The following is a 10,614-nucleotide window of genomic DNA, read 5'->3' as shown; positions in this document are numbered from 1 at the left end:
CTCTAATTTAGGACTGAGACATGGATACAGCTCTACATTAGGACTGGATACAGCTCTACTTTAGGACTGGATACAGCTCTACTTTAGGACTGAGACATGGATACAGCTCTACTTTAGGACTGGATACAGCTCTACTTTAGGACTGGATACAGCTCTACTTTAGGACTGAGACATGGATACAGCTCTACTTTAGGACTGGATACAGCTCTACTTTAGGACTGGACACAGCTCTACTTTAGGACTGGATACAGCTCTACTTTAGGACTGAGACATGGACACAGCTCTACTTTAGGACTGGATACAGCTCTACATTAGGACTGGATACAGCTCTACATTAGGACTGAGACATGGATACAGCTCTACTTTAGGACTGGATACAGCTCTACTTTAGGACTGAGACATGGATACAGCTCTACTTTAGGACTGGATACAGCTCTACTTTAGGACTGAGACATGGATACAGCTCTACTTTAGGACTGGATACAGCTCTACTTTAGGACTGGATACAGCTCTACTTTAGGACTGGATACAGCTCTACTTTAGGACTGAGACATGGATACAGCTCTACTTTAGGACTGAATACAGCTCTACTTTAGGACTGGATACAGCTCTACTTTAGGACTGGATACAGCTCTACTTAGGACTGGATACAGCTCTACTTTAGGACTGGATACAGCTCTACTTTAGGACTGGATACAGCTCTACATTAGGACTGAGACATGGATACAGCTCTACTTTAGGACTGGATACAGCTCTACTTTAGGACTGAGACATGGATACAGCTCTACTTTAGGACTGGATACAGCTCTACTTTAGGACTGGATACAGCTCTACTTTAGGACTGGATACAGCTCTACTTTAGGACTGAGACATGGATACAGCTCTACTTTAGGACTGAATACAGCTCTACTTTAGGACTGGATACAGCTCTACTTTAGGACTGGATACAGCTCTACTTAGGACTGGATACAGCTCTACTTTAGGACTGGATACAGCTCTACTTTAGGACTGGATACAGCTCTACTTTAGGACTGGATACAGCTCTACTTTAGGACTGAGACATGGATACAGCTCTACTTTAGGACTGAGACATGGATACAGCTCTAATTTAGGACTGAGACATGGATACAGCTCTACTTTAGGACTGGATACAGCTCTACTTTAGGACTGGATACAGCTCTACTTTAGGACTGGATACAGCTCTACTTTAGGACTGAGACATGGAAACAGCTCTACTTTAGGACTGGATACAGCTCTACTTTAGGACTGAGACATGGATACAGCTCTACTTTAGGACTGGACACAGCTCTACTTTAGGACTGGATACAGCTCTACTTTAGGACTGGATACAGCTCTACTTTAGGACTGAGACATGGATACAGCTCTACTTTAGGACTGGATACAGCTCTACTTTAGGACTGAGACATGGATACAGCTCTACTTTAGGACTGGACACAGCTCTACTTTAGGACTGGATACAGCTCTACTTTAGGACTGGATACAGCTCTACTTTAGGACTGGATACAGCTCTACTTTAGGACTGAGACATGGATACAGCTCTACTTTAGGACTGGATACAGCTCTACTTTAGGACTGGATACAGCTCTACTTTAGGACTGAGACATGGATACAGCTCTACTTTAGGACTGGATACAGCTCTACTTTAGGACTGGATACAGCTCTACTTTAGGACTGGATACAGCTCTACTTTAGGACTGGATACAGCTCTACTTTAGGACTGGATACAGCTCTACTTTAGGACTGGATACAGCTCTACTTTAGGACTGAATACAGCTCTACTTTAGGACTGAGACATGGATACAGCTCTACTTTAGGACTGGATACAGCTCTACTTTAGGACTGGATACAGCTCTACTTTAGGACTGGATACAGCTCTACTTTAGGACTGAGACATGGATACAGCTCTACTTTAGGACTGAATACAGCTCTACTTTAGGACTGGATACAGCTCTACTTTAGGACTGGATACAGCTCTACTTAGGACTGGATACAGCTCTACTTTAGGACTGGATACAGCTCTACTTTAGGACTGGATACAGCTCTACTTTAGGACTGGATACAGCTCTACTTTAGGACTGGATACAGCTCTACTTTAGGACTGAGACATGGATACAGCTCTACTTTAGGACTGAGACATGGATACAGCTCTACTTTAGGACTGAGACATGGATACAGCTCTACTTTAGGACTGGATACAGCTCTACTTTAGGACTGGATACAGCTCTACTTTAGGACTGGATACAGCTCTACTTTAGGACTGGATACAGCTCTACTTTAGGACTGGATACAGCTCTACTTTAGGACTGGATACAGCTCTACTTTAGGACTGAGACATGGAAACAGCTCTACTTTAGGACTGGATACAGCTCTACTTTAGGACTGAGACATGGATACAGCTCTACTTTAGGACTGGACACAGCTCTACTTTAGGACTGGATACAGCTCTACTTTAGGACTGGATACAGCTCTACTTTAGGACTGGATACAGCTCTACTTTAGGACTGGATACAGCTCTACTTTAGGACTGAGACATGGATACAGCTCTACTTTAGGACTGGATACAGCTCTACTTTAGGACTGAGACATGGATACAGCTCTACTTTAGGACTGGACACAGCTCTACTTTAGGACTGGATACAGCTCTACTTTAGGACTGGATACAGCTCTACTTTAGGACTGGATACAGCTCTACTTTAGGACTGAGACATGGATACAGCTCTACTTTAGGACTGGATACAGCTCTACTTTAGGACTGGATACAGCTCTACTTTAGGACTGAGACATGGATACAGCTCTACTTTAGGACTGGATACAGCTCTACTTTAGGACTGGATACAGCTCTACTTTAGGACTGGATACAGCTCTACTTTAGGACTGGATACAGCTCTACTTTAGGACTGGATACAGCTCTACTTTAGGACTGGATACAGCTCTACTTTAGGACTGAGACATGGATACAGCTCTACTTTAGGACTGGACACAGCTCTACTTTAGGACTGGATACAGCTCTACTTTAGGACTGAGACATGGATACAGCTCTACTTTAGGACTGGATACAGCTCTACTTTAGGACTGGATACAGCTCTACTTTAGGACTGGATACAGCTCTACTTTAGGACTGGATACAGCTCTACTTTAGGACTGGATACAGCTCTACTTAGGACTGGATACAGCTCTACTTAGGACTGGATACAGCTCTACTTTAGGACTGAGACATGGATACAGCTCTACTTTAGGACTGGATACAGCTCTACTTTAGGACTGGATACAGCTCTACTTTAGGACTGGATACAGCTCTACTTTAGGACTGGATACAGCTCTACTTTAGGACTGGATACAGCTCTACTTTAGGACTGGATACAGCTCTACTTTAGGACTGGATACAGCTCTACTTTAGGACTGAGACATGGATACAGCTCTACTTTAGGACTGGATACAGCTCTACTTTAGGACTGGACACAGCTCTACTTTAGGACTGGATACAGCTCTACTTTAGGACTGAGACATGGATACAGCTCTACTTTAGGACTGAGACATGGATACAGCTCTACTTTAGGACTGGACACAGCTCTACTTTAGGACTGGATACAGCTCTACTTTAGGACTGGATACAGCTCTACTTTAGGACTGGATACAGCTCTACTTTAGGACTGAGACATGGATACAGCTCTACTTTAGGACTGGATACAGCTCTACTTTAGGACTGGATACAGCTCTACTTTAGGACTGAGACATGGATACAGCTCTACTTTAGGACTGGATACAGCTCTACTTTAGGACTGGATACAGCTCTACTTTAGGACTGGATACAGCTCTACTTTAGGACTGGATACAGCTCTACTTTAGGACTGGATACAGCTCTACTTTAGGACTGGATACAGCTCTACTTTAGGACTGGATACAGCTCTACTTTAGGTCTGGATACAGCTCTACTTTAGGACTGGATACAGCTCTACTTTAGGACTGAATACAGCTCTACTTTAGGACTGAGACATGGATACAGCTCTACTTTAGGACTGGATACAGCTCTACTTTAGGACTGGATACAGCTCTACTTTAGGACTGGATACAGCTCTACTTTAGGACTGGATACAGCTCTACTTTAGGACTGGATACAGCTCTACTTAGGACTGGATACAGCTCTACTTAGGACTGGATACAGCTCTACTTTAGGACTGAGACATGGATACAGCTCTACTTTAGGACTGGATACAGCTCTACTTTAGGACTGGATACAGCTCTACTTTAGGACTGAGACATGGATACAGCTCTACTTTAGGACTGGATACAGCTCTACTTTAGGACTGGATACAGCTCTACTTTAGGACTGAGACATGGATACAGCTCTACTTTAGGACTGGATACAGCTCTACTTTAGGACTGGATACAGCTCTACTTTAGGACTGGATACAGCTCTACTTTAGGACTGGATACAGCTCTACTTTAGGACTGGATACAGCTCTACTTTAGGACTGGATACAGCTCTACTTTAGGACTGAGACATGGATACAGCTCTACTTTAGGACTGGACACAGCTCTACTTTAGGACTGGATACAGCTCTACTTTAGGACTGAGACATGGATACAGCTCTACTTTAGGACTGGATACAGCTCTACTTTAGGACTGGATACAGCTCTACTTTAGGACTGGATACAGCTCTACTTTAGGACTGGATACAGCTCTACTTTAGGACTGGATACAGCTCTACTTAGGACTGGATACAGCTCTACTTAGGACTGGATACAGCTCTACTTTAGGACTGAGACATGGATACAGCTCTACTTTAGGACTGGATACAGCTCTACTTTAGGACTGGATACAGCTCTACTTTAGGACTGGATACAGCTCTACTTTAGGACTGGATACAGCTCTACTTTAGGACTGGATACAGCTCTACTTTAGGACTGGATACAGCTCTACTTTAGGACTGGATACAGCTCTACTTTAGGACTGAGACATGGATACAGCTCTACTTTAGGACTGGATACAGCTCTACTTTAGGACTGGACACAGCTCTACTTTAGGACTGGATACAGCTCTACTTTAGGACTGAGACATGGATACAGCTCTACTTTAGGACTGAGACATGGATACAGCTCTACTTTAGGACTGGACACAGCTCTACTTTAGGACTGGATACAGCTCTACTTTAGGACTGGATACAGCTCTACTTTAGGACTGGATACAGCTCTACTTTAGGACTGAGACATGGATACAGCTCTACTTTAGGACTGGATACAGCTCTACTTTAGGACTGGATACAGCTCTACTTTAGGACTGAGACATGGATACAGCTCTACTTTAGGACTGGATACAGCTCTACTTTAGGACTGGATACAGCTCTACTTTAGGACTGGATACAGCTCTACTGTAGGACTGGATACAGCTCTACTTTAGGACTGGATACAGCTCTACTTTAGGACTGGATACAGCTCTACTTTAGGTCTGGATACAGCTCTACTTTAGGACTGGATACAGCTCTACTTTAGGACTGAATACAGCTCTACTTTAGGACTGAGACATGGATACAGCTCTACTTTAGGACTGGATACAGCTCTACTTTAGGACTGGATACAGCTCTACTTTAGGACTGGATACAGCTCTACTTTAGGACTGGATACAGCTCTACTTTAGGACTGGATACAGCTCTACTTAGGACTGGATACAGCTCTACTTAGGACTGGATACAGCTCTACTTTAGGACTGAGACATGGATACAGCTCTACTTTAGGACTGGATACAGCTCTACTTTAGGACTGGATACAGCTCTACTTTAGGACTGGATACAGCTCTACTTTAGGACTGGATACAGCTCTACTTTAGGACTGGATACAGCTCTACTTTAGGACTGGATACAGCTCTACTTTAGGACTGGATACAGCTCTACTTTAGGACTGAGACATGGATACAGCTCTACTTTAGGACTGGATACAGCTCTACTTTAGGACTGGACACAGCTCTACTTTAGGACTGGATACAGCTCTACTTTAGGACTGAGACATGGATACAGCTCTACTTTAGGACTGAGACATGGATACAGCTCTACTTTAGGACTGAGACAAGGATACAGCTCTACTTTAGGACTGGATACAGCTCTACTTTAGGACTGGACCCAGCTCTACTTTAGGACTGGACACAGCTCTACTTTAGGACTGGATACAGCTCTACTTTAGGACTGAGACATGGATACAGCTCTACTTTAGGACTGGATACAGCTATACTTTAGGACTGGACACAGCTCTACTTTAGGACTGGATACAGCTCTACTTTAGGACTGGATACAGCTCTACTTTAGGACTGAGACATGAATACAGCTCTACTTTAGGACTGGATACAGCTCTACTTTAGGACTGAGACATGAATACAGCTCTACTTTAGGACTGGATACGGCTCTACCTTAGGACTGGATACAGCTCTACTTTAGGACTGGACACAGCTCTACTTTAGGACTGGATACAGCTCTACTTTAGGACTGGATACAGCTCTACTTTAGGACTGAGACATGGATACAGCTCTACATTAGGACTGGATACAGCTCTACTTTAGGACTGAGACATGGATACAGCTCTACTTTAGGACTGGATACAGCTCTACTTTAGGACTGAGACATGGATACAGCTCTACTTTAGGACTGAGACAAGGATACAGCTCTACTTTAGGACTGGATTCAGCTCTACTTTAGGACTGAGACAAGGATACAGCTCTACTTTAGGACTGAGACATGGATATAGCTCTACTTTAGGACTGGATACAGCTCTACTTTAGGACTGAGACATGGATACAGCTCTACTTTAGGACTAAGACATGGATACAGCTCTACTTTAGGACTGGATACAGCTCTACTTTAGGACTGGATACAGCTCTACTTTAGGACTGGATACAGCTCTACTTTAGGACTGAGACATGGATACAGCCCTACTTTAGGACTGAGACATGGATACAGCTCTACTTTAGGACTGGATACAGCTCTACTTTAGGACTGGATACAGCTCTACTTTAGGACTGGATACAGCTCTACTTTAGGACTGGATACAGCTCTACTGTAGGACTGAGACATGGATACAGCTCTACTTTAGGACTGGATACAGCTCTACTTTAGGACTGGATACAGCTCTACTTTAGGACTGGATACAGCTCTACTTTAGGACTGAGACATGGATACAGCTCTACTTTAGGACTGAGACATGGATACAGCTCTACTTTAGGACTGGATACAGCTCTACTTTAGGACTGGATACAGCTCTACTTTAGGACTGGATACAGCTCTACTTTAGGACTGGATACAGCTCTACTTTAGGACTGGATACAGCTCTACTTTAGGACTGAGACATGGATACAGCTCTACTTTAGGACTGAGACATGGATACAGCTCTACTTTAAGACTGAGACAAGGATACAGCTCTACTTTAGGACTGGATACAGCTCTACTTTAGGACTGGACACAGCTCTACTTTAGGACTGGATACAGCTCTACTTTAGGACTGAGACATGGATACAGCTCTACTTTAGGACTGGACACAGCTCTACTTTAGGACTGGATACAGCTCTACTTTAGGACTGAGACATGAATACAGCTCTACTTTAGGACTGGATACAGCTCTACTTTAGGACTGAGACATGAATACAGCTCTACTTTAGGACTGGATACGGCTCTACTTTAGGACTGGATACAGCTCTACTTTAGGACTGGACACAGCTCTACTTTAGGACTGGATACAGCTCTACTTTAGGACTGAGACATGGATACAGCTCTACTTTAGGACTGGATACAGCTATACTTTAGGACTGGACACAGCTCTACTTTAGGACTGGATACAGCTCTACTTTAGGACTGGATACAGCTCTACTTTAGGACTGAGACATGGATACAGCTCTACTTTAGGACTGGATACAGCTCTACTTTAGGACTGAGACATGGATACAGCTCTACTTTAGGACTGAGACAAGGATACAGCTCTACTTTAGGACTGAGACAAGGATACAGCTCTACTTTAGGACTGAGACATGGATACAGCTCTACTTTAGGACTGGATACAGCTCTACTTTAGGACTGGATACAGCTCTACTTTAGGACTGGATACAGCTCTACTTTAGGACTGAGACATGGATACAGCTCTACTTTAGGACTGGATACAGCTCTACTTTAGGACTGGATACAGCTCTACTTTAGGACTGGATACAGCTCTACTTTAGGACTGGATACAGCTCTACTTTAGGACTGGATACAGCTCTACTTTAGGACTGGATACAGCTCTACTTTAGGACTGGATACAGCTCTACTTTAGGACTGGATACAGCTCTACTTTAGGACTGGATACAGCTCTACTTTAGGACTGGATACAGCTCTACTTTAGGACTGGATACAGCTCTACTTTAGGACTGGATACAGCTCTACTTTAGGACTGGATACAGCTCTACTTTAGGACTGGATACAGCTCTACTTTAGGACTGAGACATGGATACAGCTCTACTTTAGGACTGAGACAAGGATACAGCTCTACTTTAGGACTGGATACAGCTCTACTTTAGGACTGAGACAAGGATACAGCTCTACTTTAGGACTGGATACAGCTCTACTTTAGGACTGAGACAAGGTTTCAGCTCTACTTTAGGACTGAGACATGGATATAGCTCTACTTTAGGACTGAGACAAGGATACAGCTCTACTTTAGGACTGAGACATGGATACAGCTCTACTTTAGGACTGGATACAGCTCTACTTTAGGACTGAGACATGGATACAGCTGTACTTTCGGACTGGATACAGCTCTACTTTAGGACTGAGACATGGATACAGCTCTACTTTAGGACTGGATACAGCTCTACTTTAGGACTGGATACAGCTCTACTTTAGGACTGGATACAGCTCTACTTTAGGACTGGATACAGCTCTACTTTAGGACTGGATACAGCTCTACTTTAGGACTGAGACATGGATACAGCTCTACTTTAGGACTGGATACAGCTCTACTTTAGGACTGGATACAGCTCTACTTTAGGACTGGATACAGCTCTACTTTAGGACTGAGACAAGGATACAGCTCTACTTTAGGACTTGATACAGCTCTACTTTAGGACTGAGACATGGATACAGCTCTACTTTAGGACTGGATACAGCTCTACTTTAGGACTGAGAGAAGGATACAGCTCTACTTTAGGACTGAGACAAGGATACAGCTCTACTTTAGGACTGAGACAAGGATACAGCTCTACTTTAGGACTGAGACATGGATACAGCTCTACTTTAGGACTGAGACATGGATACAACTCTACTTTAGGACTGGATACAGCTCTACTTTAGGACTCGATACAGCTCTACTTTAGGACTGAGACATGGATACAGCTCTACTTTAGGACTGGATACAGCTCTACTTTAGGACTGGATACAGCTCTACTTTAGGACTGGATACAGCTCTACTTTAGGACTGAATACAGCTCTACTTTAGGACTGAGACATGGATACAGCTCTACTTTAGGACTGGATACAGCTCTACTTTAGGACTGAGACATGGATACAGCTCTACTTTAGGACTGGATACAGCTCTACTTTAGGACTGAGACATGGATACAGCTCTACTTTAGGACTGAGACATGGATACAGCTCTACTTTAGGACTGGATACAGCTCTACTTTAGGACTGAGACATGGATACAGCTCTACTTTAGGACTGAGACATGGATACAGCTCTACTTTAGGACTGGATACAGCTCTACTTTAGGACTGAGACATGGATACAGCTCTACTTTAGGACTGAGACATGGATACAGCTCTACTTTAGGACTGGATACAGCTCTACTTTAGGACTGAATACAGCTCTACTTTAGGACTGAGACATGGATACAGCTCTACTTTAGGACTGGATACAGCTCTACTTTAGGACTGAGACATGGATACAGCTCTACTTTAGGACTGAGACATGGATACAGCTCTACTTTAGGACTGGATACAGCTCTACTTTAGGACTGAGACATGGATACAGCTCTACTTTAGGACTGAGACATGGATACAGCTCTACTTTAGGACTGAGACATGGATACAGCTCTACTTTAGGACTGGATACAGCTCTACTTTAGGACTGAGACATGGATACAGCTCTACTTTAGGACTGAGACATGGATACAGCTCTACTTTAGGACTGGATACAGCTCTACTTTAGGACTGAGACATGGATACAGCTCTACTTTAGGACTGAGACATGGATACAGCTCTACTTTAGGACTGGATACAGCTCTACTTTAGGACTGAGTTCTAGTTCTGCTGATTCTGAACGTTTTTGACCTTTTTAAGATTATGAGCGTTTTCAAGTGCAAAGTTGATAACGATGGTTTTGGTGATCAGCACAGAGATTTAGCAATGCTCCTCTGAAGGTTCTAACAGGGAACTTAGACTTCAGATGCTTCTGGAAAACCGGTTAGTGTAATTAATCCAATCACTGATATTGATCAATGAGTTGAGTTGGGGAGGTGATGTGGTGCTTGGTTTGAACTAAACCATGCACAAGGCCTTACTGCAGCTCTTCAGGAGCAGGGAGACTTACTATTAGGGTACAGGAGCCCACACTAGTCAGGTAGAGGTAGTGATAGTGCAGTGCC

This window comes from Salvelinus alpinus, chromosome 11 (assembly GCF_045679555.1).
Source record: "Salvelinus alpinus chromosome 11, SLU_Salpinus.1, whole genome shotgun sequence".
Lineage (NCBI taxonomy): Eukaryota > Metazoa > Chordata > Actinopteri > Salmoniformes > Salmonidae > Salvelinus > Salvelinus alpinus.
Note: the sequence above shows the minus strand (reverse complement) of the source record.